This window comes from Macaca nemestrina, chromosome 6 (genome assembly GCF_043159975.1).
Source record: "Macaca nemestrina isolate mMacNem1 chromosome 6, mMacNem.hap1, whole genome shotgun sequence".
In the NCBI taxonomy this organism is placed as follows: Eukaryota; Metazoa; Chordata; class Mammalia; order Primates; family Cercopithecidae; genus Macaca; species Macaca nemestrina.
In genome coordinates this window covers 18,082,697-18,096,393 of record NC_092130.1, presented here as the reverse complement: position 1 = coordinate 18,096,393, position 13,697 = coordinate 18,082,697, and the positions used below count along the sequence as shown (strand labels likewise).

The 13,697-nt window shown below is 39.1% G+C and overlaps 1 long non-coding RNA gene across 1 annotated transcript in view; it reads right to left on the bottom strand.

Moving 5' to 3' along the window:
* LOC139363562 (uncharacterized) overlaps positions 1 to 6,640 on the bottom strand; it is a 39,345-nt gene extending 32,705 nt beyond the window's left edge. Inside the window, exon 1 of the long non-coding RNA XR_011624206.1 lies at positions 6,462 to 6,640. This is a non-coding gene — a long non-coding RNA (uncharacterized lncRNA). The remainder of the gene's footprint in view (positions 1 to 6,461) is intronic.
* Between the last annotated feature and the right edge of the window lie 7,057 nt (positions 6,641 to 13,697).

Genomic DNA, 13,697 nt, shown 5'->3' with positions numbered 1-13,697 from the left:
GTCAAATGGAAGAGATAGCTATAGAGCTATAGTTACATTTTTTCTGGAATTACTTTTGTTTCAAAATATAGATTTTATTATTAGTCAGGTATGGCAAGGCCAACAGATTAAGAGACAATTACCATTGAAATGGTAGTTGGTTTTATTCACAGATCCCAAGAAATAGGCTCACACTGAGAGTGGTCATGCATGGCAGCCCTGGGGTCTATCACGGGGTGGTGATGAGGGTGGGAAGTGTGGGCAAGAGCCTTAACAGTGATTTCCAGAAGAAGGCAACTGGGAAGGCTGGTAAGTAGATGTAATTGCCATGGGCTCTGGGACCCCAGGAGCTATCCCTAATTGTCTGGCACCTGGCCCTGGAGTAATTAGCCAGGCAGAGAGTGGGATAGTGGCCCAGAGTGTGAGGGCCCAGTAAGAGAGTTTGTTGAAGTGTGAACTCTGGATTGGTTGGTTTGCATTTGAAAAGCTCACTCTTGGAGTTGTTCACTCTCTTTAGGAATTACCAACTAGAGAGACCTCAGGAGGGGCTGGAATAGAAAGGCCCCAAAAGTCAAAATGTCAAAACACAGAAAATAAAGAACAAGATAAATACACTCATGCGTCATTTTTTACACCCTCATTACCAAAAGTAATGATGAAGAATACAGGAAATGAGGGGAAATACCACCAACCAAAAACAAACAGAAAGTTCAGAATTGTTTGTACTTTTTTCTAGCTTCTTATTGTCAGGCCTCTGAGCCCAAGCCAAGCCATCGCATCCCCTGTGACTTGCACATAATATGCCCAGATGGCCTGAAGTAACTGAAGAATCACAAAAGAAGTGCAAATGCCCTGCCTCGCCTTAACCGATGACATTCCACCACAAAAGGAGTGAAAATGGCCGGTCCTTTCCTTAAGCAATGGTATTATCTTGTGAAATTCCTTTTCCTGGCTCATCCTGGCTGAAAAAACTCCCCCACTGAGCACCTTGTAACCCCCACTCCTGCCTGCCAGAGAATAACCTCCCTTTGACTGTAATTTTCCTTTACCTACCCAAATCCTATAAAATGGCGCCACCCTTATCTCCCTTGGCTGACTCTCTTTTCGGACTCAGCCCGCCTGCACCCAGTTGAAATAAACAGCCATGTTGCTCACACAAAGCCTGTTTGTTGGTCTCTTCACATGGACGCGCATGTCACTTATAATGGGAGTAAGATCGATAAGTTGAGCAAACTGTGAATCCAGGAAAATAATCATAATTAGTAACAGCAACTATTCAGGGTTTGCTTATCGTGACCTGGGCATTATGCTGAGTGCTTTTCATGTAGTTATTTTATTTGATTTTTCTGGTAACTCTGACAGCATTAGGAAAGTGAGGCTTAGAGGGTAATTTTTTAAAGTTTACATAGCAAGTGAGTAGTATAAGTGGAATTTATGCTGAGGTATGAAGGACTTTATAGCTGGAATTGATCATTATTTTACACACACACACACACAAATACACACACACACACACATTACTTATCTATATCTCCACACACGCACTTGTTTCCATATACTACAGAGCTATTTTAGTTGAAGAAACAGGAAAGACTTTTAAGCATATTGTTCAAATCATATACAGTTAAGACTTTAATTTTCTGGTATGGTTTAAAAATGGAGTATGATAATTAGATTTTATGAATATTAAAGAGATAATCATAAAAGTCTTCCAATAATTATGATTGACAATCATAATTGTCTTATCATACTTAAGTTCTGAGGAATCTAATATAATATTTGATGATTAAATACCTGGGAAGGCCTTAGTGTCATGATAATGAATATGAGTTGGATCATACTGAAGAAATAAAATAGTGCTTATTGTTGTAGCTGTGATTTTTCTCACTTCTTGCTCCTAAAATTGTGTATATATATATATATATACATACACACACACACACAAATATATACAATTGTGTATATATAAAATTATATATATATAAGTATATATATGAAAAACTATTATATATATGAATATATTTCAATGGAACTTGATAGAGTAGATGTACCCCTATTTATCATGAAAAGGAAAGTGAAAGGGAGAAATAGACACTCCATCTAAGATTAAAGAGAACACAGAGAAAGGGAGTTTAACATAAAATTATTCCAATAATAGATACTGTAATGGATACAGCACTGCCTCTGAGCTCACCCTGATTTGGGTTTTAATTCAAGATGCAAATTCCTAACTGAACTTGTTCCTACACTGTTAAGCAGTGAAAATTCCTATCTCATGGGATGATCGTGAGGGCTAAATAAAATAATGATTGTGAAACTCTTAATACAGTGTTTATTACATATACATTTTAAGTTTTATTCCCTTTTTACGTATGAAATAGCATGTATTAAATAAGCATTCAAGCCGGGCGCGGTGGCTCAAGCCTGTAATCCCAGCACTTTGGGAGGCTGAGACGGGCGGATCACAAGGTCAGGAGATCGAGACCATCCTGGCTAACACGGTGAAACCCCGTCTCTACTAAAAAATACAAAAAACTAGCCGGGCGAGGTGGCGGGCGCCTGTGGTCCCAGCTACTCCGGAGGCTGAGGCAGGAGAATGGCATAAACCCGGGAGGCGGAGCTTGCAGTGAGCTGAGATCCGGCCACTGCACTCCAGCCTGGGCGACAGAGTGAGACTCAGTCTCAAAATAAATAAATAAATAAATAAATAAATAAATAAATAAATAAGCATTCAATAAATCTTAGTTATACATAAAATTTGCCTTTAATATGTATTCTTGCCACATACTCCTTAGAACAGCTGTATCTTGGGGAGAAGCTTCACCCTTGGAAAAGGAATCTCTCACACACAAATTCCTACTACTAGTGGAACCTAACTTACTCCATTAACTTCAAGGGGGAAAGGGACTCCTCTATGAAGATGCAACGTCTACAGCATAACCTTCAAGTTTCAGGCTCAACAGGCACCATAGTTCTGAGAAAGAAGGGCGCTGAAGAAAAATGCAGCAAGTAAGAGGGCTTAATTAGCTCTGGTAGAAAATTAGATGATAATTGTCTGCTCCTGCCGACCCAAGGGACTTGCATTCTCCATTTCTTATCAGATGATCCCTTGGCTCCAATTTCTTTGGGGAAAGAATCTTGATGCTGATAACATTCTCACACCACCAGGAAGGTTACTGCACAAAATCCCAGAGTTTGGTGCAGAGTTGGCTCAGTTTCCTATTGCGAAGTAAGCAGTCTTTTAACTGCCTGAATGTCAATTGTTCTGCTTCAGTCCTCCTCAGGGATATCCTGACCCCTTCCAATACAATCTCTTACCTTTACACTGACCTTGCCCTAGAGACCCCTCGATTAATTCCCAGCTCTCAAATAGATGTATATATATATGTATATATATGAAAAAAATCCCAGGCTTCTCATAGTTTGACATGCTCTGGTGAGAATTCAAATCATAACCACAAAAATCTTGCACACAATGTGAACACTTCTGGGTTTATGAATTCTCTACTCACTTGGCCACTTGTGGTTTCACCACGTTGGCCAGACTGGTGTCAAACCCCTGACCTCAAGTGATCTACCCTCCTTGGTCTCCCAAAGTGTGTTGAGATTACAGGCATGAGCCACTGAACCTGGTCTCTCAGGACATTCTTGATGGAAGCAGGAAGAATATTCTGTATAATCAGGGTGATATTTTAAAATACATTGTTGTGAATTTCTCTTTCACATTTCTTTCCATGGAGATGATACCCTCCCTGGTGAGCCCAGAGTAGTTCTGAGTTGGGGGTTGGGAATTAAATTGTCATATTAACATTCACAATAATAAAAAGAGAAATAGTTAATATTTTTCTTCTGACACTAAAATATGATTTTGCAGCAAAACCAAAGGCTTGGGTGAAAGACTTAGAGTAAGAAGATAATTTTCTAGTTCATTTGAGCATATCAAAGAATGAGTAGATATCCAATAAGAGTTTATTTCTTAGTAGAATGAAGATACTCTTTTGTCTATGGTTACTGGATTGTGTTTTGCTCTTGAAAGGTAGGAGAAGAATACAAAGGAGAGAAATTCTTGAAGCCCATCCCTTCTGGGCAGTAGGATTAAACATTGCCAGGGAAGAGTGAAAGAAAAAAGACTCATGGGTTCTAATCTCTAGGCAGCAGGCTTTAGTGTGTGAAGAGAATGTGTATTGGATAAGCACAGAGGAATGCATAAGTCTAGGAAGCATTTACTTTCATCCAATTTGGGACTCTATATGGCACACTGCAGAATTTAACAGTTCCAGGCAACCAGTATTTCAAATGCAGCATGAACAGGGGCAGAAGAGCTGATTTAAACCCAAGAGAGACTCCAAGACAGCTGGAAAATTTAGGGGCTTGTTTGTTTGTTTGTTTGCAACTTCCCCAGGTGCTTACTGCTCTCTAAAATATTAAGGTTGTTTTGAGAAAAGACAGGAGGAGTTAGGACGTTAGGCAGGCCTCCAATAGTGGCTACCATAAATGAGGAACCCTAGAGGTCTCATCTGGAGAAACTGGGTTTTAGGTATCATGGGTTTCCTTATTGCTATGCTTTGAATGTTTTTGTCTACTCCAAAATTCATATTGAAACTTGATCCCCAATGCAAGAATGTTAGAGGTGGGACTTTTAGAAAGTGATGAGGCCACGAGAGTTCTGCCGTCAAGAATAAGATTAGTAACCTTATAAAAGGGCTGGAGGAAACTAGCAAGTTCCCTCTTGTTTTCCCCAGACACCAAATGCCAATACCTTGATCTTGGACTTCTCAGACTTAGAACTATAAGAAATACATTTTTTTGTTTTTTGTAAACTACTCAATGCTGTGGTTTGACTGTTTGTCCCCTGCCAAAACTCATGTTGACATTTACTCCCCAGCGTGGCAGCATGAAGAGATTGGGCCTTTAAGAGTTGATTGTGTCATGAAGGCTCTGGGTGTCAAAACTGGAGGAAGGGAAGAGAATCTGAGTCTTCTCACAAAATCTTGCTATGAGAGGACTGGCCATGATTAACAATACATCATCCTGGAGTGCCAGATATTTTTGGAATAAGAAAAGGCAAATTAAGTCGTGGGTCTACTGTTGCTTAGAGACAATGTTTCTGATTATAGGCCATAGCTATCCTAAAAAGATCATGTTGATCTTCACCGTCAGCTGAGAATATAAAAGCATTGGTAGTGATTGCCATGGAGGGATGGCTTTTGAGTAGCACATGTAGGACCTCATGGGATTGAGGATCAAGTGAAATAACTGAAAATTCATAACTTGAGAACATTTCACATATTTAAGAGTTGAACACAATCACCAAAAAATCTATTTTATTTGCTCATATTTACATTATTAGTTATTTTATTTGTTCAGGGAGTTAGGAAGAGGGAAATTTACAAACTAATGATGAATGTATTTTGTGGCCAGGGTCTTACCTGAATTGGGCCTCGTTTCAAGACTGAACCTTATTTTCTTTAAAATATTGTTTACCAGACCGAAGATATTCGTCACACAAACATTGTCGACTTCTGGTTTGTTCTCTGCCCCTCACTAAGAGGTGGGTGCTTGACATGCAGTACCAATGAGTTACAGATGGACAGTAAGAAGCCACATGTTCTTTGTCCTTTGCACATTTGCATTGAAATGTGAAAACCCTGGTGTACTTGAGCTAACATGAACTAACCAGATCCCCTCTCTCCCTTCCTTCTTTCTTTCTTTCTTTTCTTTCTTTCTTTCTTTCTTTCTTTCTTTCTTTCTTTCTTTCTTTCTTTCTTTCTTTCTTTCTTTCTTTCTTTCTTTCTTTCTTTCTTTCTCTCTGTCTCTCTTTCTTTCTCTCTTTCTTTCTTTCTTTCTTTCCTGTTTTCCTTCCTTCTTTCTTTCTTTCCTTCCTTCTTTTTTTATTTTTAAGTGACCTTAAAGATGACCTAATCAGGTGCCCTAGTGCACTGGGATAGAAATTCAGAGACATTCAGGAGATTATTGAGGAATAATTTATTATTATTTATTCAGGAGATTATTGAGGAATTATTGAGGAGATTATTGAGGAGATTAAGAGGAATTCTATCTCCTCATCTCAGGGATTGTATTTCTGACTCACTTGTATTTCTCCTGTATCTTCAGTTTCTCTCTCCTCTATTTACCTTAAATATCAAATTCTGAAAGAGGAGGTTCCTGACTCTCAAATAGAAGGAATTATCTACTAACCCATTATAACCTAATCTTGATGTAATTCTCTCCTTGACTACTCTTTTAGCAAATATTTTCTTGTTTGTTCACTTGTTTTACTGTTTCTCCTTGTTTCCTAGTATAGCGTCTCCATGAAAAGAAAAACATTATTGCTCATGTGCAATAGGGGATCTCCAGGACACATAACTGTGAGCAACATAGAATAGGCTCTCAGTAAATATTTGTTAAATCTGTTAAAAATGCATGAGCCAAAATATGATATAGCCTGAGAGGCAAAGACATAAGAAGAGGAGTCCGCTTACCTTCCAATTTCCCTAAGGTCAACTTCTTGTAATTCCATTCCTTAATATTTCTCTCTGCTCTTAATTTTGTCTGGTGTTCCCCGTCTTCCAATCAAATAATGGATGAGCTAGCACTTGCCTTTCCTAAACCTCAGTTTCTTTATTTTAGAAACAGAGGGGACTCTCTATTACCACAGAAGATATATCTAGGAGGATTAAAATTAAAATGGGTAAGATGTACATGTAAAACATTTTAAACTACTTACTGCACACATTTAAAGACAATTTTACAGAATTACTAGATTTTCAATTCTTGAAGGAATGTTCAAGCCTTTTATTTTCCAAAGGAGGAAAAATTGATCCAGAGATCTTATATTTCTTCACCATGGTTACAGAAATTGTGTAGTTTTCTGACTCCAGATTCTCTCTTTGGTTTACTATTCCAAACTACCTCCTCCAAATCTTACCAAGTGTTTTAACCTTAGGGGTGACCTGCTTAAAGCAGTACACCCAGCATGCTGCAAAGTCTTTTGACTCCCTAGTTTAGCACTTTTTTATATTATGTCTTCCTGCCTTCCATTCTTATTGAATTGTAATGAGATGTATTCTATTTTAATTAGTATGTTAATGTTTTAGTGTTGGTGTCAGCCTGACCTTGTATGTGTTTGTCTTTGCTGCTCTGTTTCTATTTAAACTACAAGCTCTTGGGAAGAGAAAGAAATGCCAATTTAACCACTCCACTGCCTTTGCTCCTGAAGACTTTAACAAAGACTATTTGGCGATGATAATGATGATAGACTATACATAATAATATTCCCCCTTCTCTCTAGAGGCCTGCATGGTTGCTTTACTTTGCATTTGGAATTCTCTCATTACTGTTTGAAAAACAGATACTTTAGGATTCTTCTAAAGGCCAGAAAATGGAAGCAATATTTTCCATCAATAATTTTTCTCACTAGAATTCTGAATTTTCCTCATATTTGCAAAGGAAAACAAATGTGTGAAACCCAGAGATAAAGTGTAGAGTGGAGCTGTCATTTATATGTTTATGTATTTTCCAGAACACTGCTGAGCACAGCAATATAAATGGTAAATGCAACATTTCTTTTGCGGGAGAGCAGGTGGCACTTGAGGCAGGGGAATTGAAAGGATGTGGGATATGTAAGATAGAAAAGCAACAACAGAAAAATGGAAGCTAAGGAGGCAGCTGGATACAATACCTTACACATTTTTTTTTTTTTTTTTTTTTTTTTTTTTTGCACAAAAATACAGAACTTCTGTAATTGGGTATAAGTTAGAGTTGCCAAGTTCCCATAGGCCGCTTAACGGAATTAGAAATAGGACAGCATAGTGGTTAGGTTCTTGAGCCAAACTACATAGACTGGTATTCCAGCACCAGCAATTCCTTCCTATTGAAAAGTATTGTAATATTAATTAAAATAATACATGCAAAACATTTCAAACAGTGCTTTTCCCATAGCAGGCAAACAATAAGTTTGTTTAATAATATGTAAATATAAACAACTAGTCTATTTATATTTAAGGCTTTATTCTTATTAGCAGAGTGAAGGGGTTGTTCCCAGCTTGAAGACAGAGTGATTACAAAATTTGGGTGGCCAAACAGTGATCTTGGGGACATGGGTCAATAGAGTCGGAGAATTGGATGCTGAAGCCTCCAGAGTTCTCCCTGATAGTAACTGCTTTTCTAAAACTATTCACTTAAATGGTTGAGACATTATGAAATTACAAATGTATAATATAGGATTAAGACATAATCACCTATTAACCCACAATCATTAATCCATTTATCGTATTAGCTACTGATAGCTTAAGGGACCTGAGGGAATTAGAAAATACAAACTATGAATGTGTATTGGCAGACAGTGGCTAGCTGTTTCCCATATCCACTTCCTTTTCTTCCTGAGCACACATGCCCCAGATTCACTTCCTGTTAGGTGTGTAGGGACAGGCCTAAGCTCTACTCAATGCAATGCAATCCGAATAGATGAGTGCCCCTTTCAGGCCCAGACCACTAAACATTTCCCATATACTGTCCTTCGTGCTTTCTCCTGACTGGATCAATGAGTACGTGGCTTTTGAAAACCACAAGTTGAAGATGTAAACAACTCATGTCAGTTATCTCATCTAGAAAATTTGTAAAAACAAGAAGCAAACTCCTATGGTGTTTGAAACATTATTCAGTTTTGGGATTTATTTATGACAAAAACTAGCATTCAGCTAACTCATAAGAAACATATATAAGTTTGTATATGTGTAAAGTTTAGAGCAAGGGGAATGATAGGAGATGAGAAGGAGAAGCGTTGGCGCAAACAAAATGCAATTCACTGTGGTGCCATTTTCTAAGTAAAAACCTGAGACGTTAGAGGGGGCACAGTTTACAAGACCGTTGTCATTTCTGACATTATTTGCAAATTTGGGTTCCCCCAAACCACTTATAAGATCAATAATTAGCAAGAAAGCCTCACTGAACGCACTGAAAGCTATTCATTCACAGTAAAGGGTTATCACAGCTAAAGGGTACCGATTAAAATCAGTTAAGAGAAAAGTACCATAGGGCAGAATCCAAGAAAGTCCCAAATGCAGAGAGATCTTCCAGTTGTTCTCTCCTCAGCGAGCCATGGACAGTACTACTTTTCTAGTATCGATGTATGACAGTGTTGGGGGTCAGCAAAACATACCCTAAATTGAAGCAGCTTTAGAAGCAAATGTTTCTGTCTGAGCTTCTCCTGCCCCCCTGTCTCTCAGTCACGAGAGACTGAGTCTCTTATGTCTGTGAAAACAGAGTTTCTTGTCTATGGAAAGAAAGACAAGTTAACACTGTTTAAACTCATGAATTCAAGTGTGTTTGATGAGCTTTCCTTTGATAGTCTGTGAAATGGGCACACAAACTTCCTTTTTGTTTTAAAGTGTTTTGAAGTGATTACTGTAATTGACATTGAAATACTGCTAATTACATGCAGTAAAGAAAACATTAAAATGCATGTAAGCAAAGGGATAGGGGTTAAAGCCCTCAATTTCTGAATAACTGTGAAATTGACTGGAGGTAAGTGACAATATTCCTCTCTTAACTGGCCACTTGATTTCATAATTTTCATCTTCCTGGCTATGCAATTATGGCTTGGTCCTTTGTGTTTCTTTAGTTGATTCCCCTGTCCCAAGATATAGTTGCTGCTGTCAGGGACCCTATATTTATAATGACGATTGAGTTAGCTCAGGCAGGAATGTGCCTTATCAACAGATTCACTCCACAGAAAGTGTTATGATGATTAATGAGTTCATTTTTCTTATAATTCAAAAGTGACTTAGGGTGGCGCCTGTGGTTGTATGGAGTCTAACACTGTGGTGATTTGTGTTCGCCCAACACCTTTGACTCAGCCAGTCCGTCAGGACTGAGACTTACATGCCCTTCAAATTAGGGAGGCATTGAGTAATTAACAATACATGGCAGATTTTAACATGGGAGGAAACTGCTTCTCTTAACCAACATTCCTCAACCAAGTTCCTTATAAAAGGTGGTGGAATAAAAATTCGCTAATTATTTTTATCACTAATAATGTTTTAATCTGTAATTATTTTTACCTCTAATAATTTTAAACCTAGTATTTGCAAAATATCTGCTATGTACCAGATGCCAGGGTAGTAGATGTGTGTGTGTCAATATATGCTGCTGTGTGATCTAAAGTGATCTAGAAGTAAGAGAATTTTAATCTCTATTGCCTAAGTAAGACCAAAGACTTGAAAAAATAGGCCCCAACATACTAAATTCATATTCAAAAACACTTTTTAAAAATCATAGCTTAACTCCTCTGTTTCTCCAAATGAATGTGAAATTATGAAAATGCAGATCTTGTTGTTTATGTGAACCGGCTATTTTCTTTGAAAACCTTTGTGTACTCACCCAGAACATTTAAAGATTTAAGACAGGAAAGGACAATTTTCAAATTGTTAAACACATAAGTGTTACGCAAGTAGAAAATAAATACGTGCCAAAGTTTTATTTGAGTCATTAATGACAGAATAAGCAACACGCAAGTGATGTTTTGGAAAAGATTTTAGAAATGTAGTGTGAACAAAGTTACATTTTCCGAGACCGTCAAATATCTCTCAGATGTGCTTATTAGAATACAATCTACCATAATACTGAAGTCACAAAAATCAACATTTTATTTATTTTCAATTTTGGATAATTTTCCTACACTTGTTGATTTCTTATCCATTCCCTACTAATAAAAAGTAAACTAATAATTATTTTCAGCAAACCTTATATATCTCAGATATTTGTAGATTTGCCTCCAGATACTAAAAATGCAAGTTAGAAGCTCAGGCATATTTATCAAGGAAAACAAATTAAATTGCTTACAATGTACGAGTTGAAAGAGGGAAAAGTTTAGTTCATAAAATGATAAACGTGAGGTAGGAGGTGGGACTCCACTGCAGACTCAGGGCTAGGATAGGACCGAATTGAGGACTAGCTAAAATAAGGATGGAGCATGGAGCTGAAGTTACTTCCCAAAAAACCCACCCACCAGTGTGCCCTATCAGTTTACCATTACCATGGCAACACCTAGGTGTTACCACCCCTTCCCATGGCAATGACCCTAGGATCCACATGTTACTACCCTTTGAAAGAAATCAGGCACATTCCTCAGTCCCGGGCTCAAAACAAACAGGCCCAGTACAAACACATCCCACCATATATCTCTTAACTTCCTGAGCCCAGTACAAACACATCCCACCATATATCTCTTAACTTCCTGAGCCCAGTACAAACACATCCCACCATATATCTCTTAACTTCCTGAGCCCAGTACAAACACATCCCACCATATATCTCTTAACTTCCTGAGCCCAGTACAAACACACCTCTCAACACAGAGACTACCATATATCTCAACTTTAGAAAAACACCACCTGGAAAGTCCCCGATAAGGACACAGCCGTTTGTGGTTTTACTGAAAGCGCGGGAACCAATAGAAAAACTGCTATATGTATAACTTAAAATGTAAACCAATTGTAATGCTGTAACCAAAAGAATTCCCTTGTTCCTCTGTAACTTTACGTATCCTACTTACATCGGGCTATAAAAAGCAAGCACTCACATTGTTCGGGGCCCTCTTGTATGCTGTGGAATGGAGGACCAAGTTCGAACTTGTAGTAAACGATCCTTGCCGCTTGGCTTTGACTCTGGACTCTGGTGGTCTTCTTTGGGGAACAAACGGTCTGGGTATAACACCTTCTCCTAAAAATTTCCGCATAAACTGCCCTTTAATCTACATGTAATTAAAAGTAGGTGGAGGCCGGGCGCGGTGGCTCAAGCCTGTAATCCCAGCACTTTGGGAGGCCGAGACGGGCGGATCACGAGGTCAGGAGATCGAGACCATCCTGGCTAACACGGTGAAACCCCGTCTCTACTAAAAAATACAAAAAACTAGCCGGGCGAGGTGGCGGGCGCCTGTAGTCCCAACTACTCGGGAGGCTGAGGCAGGAGAATGGCGTGAACCCGGGAGCCGGAGCTTGCAGTGAGCTGAGATCCGGCCACTGCACTCCAGCCTGGGCGGCAGAGCGAGACTCCGTCTCAAAAAAAAAAAAAAAAAAAAAAAAAAAGTAGGTGGAAATATGGCTAAAACTGCCCTGAGCTGCTACTCTCAGTGCACTGTCGGTGCAGTAGCCCTGCTCTGCGGAAGCAGTCACGAACACGTAAAACTACAGGTACTGTAACACTGCTGCTTCCACAAAGTCGTTTTCCTCTGCCCTGCCACAGCTCACCCTTGAATTTGAAATTCCTGGGCGAAGCCAACAACTCTCGCAGGCTAAGCGCCATTTTGGGGTTGCCTGCCCTGCACCAAAGGTAGCTAGTGTTTCTAAAGAAACATAACCATAAGGTGAGTTGGCAACAATAAGTAATTGCACATAATAATTTTACCGTAAATAAATTTTTAAGATCCTCAGGGTTATTTTTACCCCAAGGGGAATTTTTTTTTTTTTTTTTTTTTGACAGAGTCTCACTCTGTCACCCAGGCTAAAGTGTAGTGGCGTGATCTTGACTCACTGCAACCTCTGCCTTCCAGTTTCAAGTGATATTCTTGTGCCTCAGCCTCCTGAGTAGCTGACTACAGGCACGTGCCACCACACCTGGCTAATTTTTTTTTGTATTTTTAGCAGAGACGGGGTTTCACCATGTAGGCCAGGCTGTACTGGAACTCCTGACCTCAGGTGGTCTGAATGCCTTGGCCTCCCAAAGTGCTGGGATTTCAGGCATGAGCCACCACACCTGGCAGAAAATTTTTTAAGATTTTATTTTCTCCCATCTTTCTATACAGCATTTGAAATGTCACACGTCTCCAGAACAAGGGAGGGAGAGAGGGAGGAAGGGAGGAAGGGAGGAAGGAAGGAAGGAAGGAAGGAAGGAAGGAAGGAAGGAAGGAAGGAAGGAAGGAAGGAAGGAAGGAAGGAAGGAAGGAAGGAAGGAAGGAAGGGGGGAAGGGGGGAAGGGGGGAAGGGGGGAAGGGGGGAAGGGGGGAAGGGGGGAAGGGGGGAAGGGGGAAGGGGGAGACTCAAATCAAATCATCACACTTAATATTTAATTTGGATCCTCATCATCTTGGCATGCTCTTGTTTACTTCCCCAAACCACCTTTTTCTCACATAATAATTATATTTTTATTAAAAATACAAATTACAGCTAAAATTTCTTATTTAATTAAATGAGAACATTTTTCCTCCTTTGTACACTCTGCATCCTCTAAACGCTTGCCTGTCCCTTATCTTTTGGGAGCATCATTGGCACTATTTCTATTATAGTTAACAAGCCACTGCAAATTAACTCACCCAATATGCCACCATTGACCAACAGTTTTAGGATTTCAGAAACAAGTAGGATTTTACATTATTCTCAGGTAGATATTACGCAGGACCAAGTTTGTCTTTCCCGGTTGGAATCAGTAACATGACTGTTCTAGAAGCACGATGAGTTTTTAACTAAATGTAGGGGCTAAAAAAGCTAAGCGCAGAAAGACACTACAAGAAACACAAAATTAGCCTAGGATTTTGTGAGTAAGGACCATGAATTGAGTACATTTGTAGAATGATACATTGGGTGAGTTTGAGCCTGGCTTCATAGTTATTTTCAGGTTCTGTGGAAAATCTTCAAGAGGTGGGCATTATTTCTTGTGACTCTGGGCCAGCAACTTCATTCTGATATCCTCAACAAGGAAAAAAAACATCCATAAACACCTGG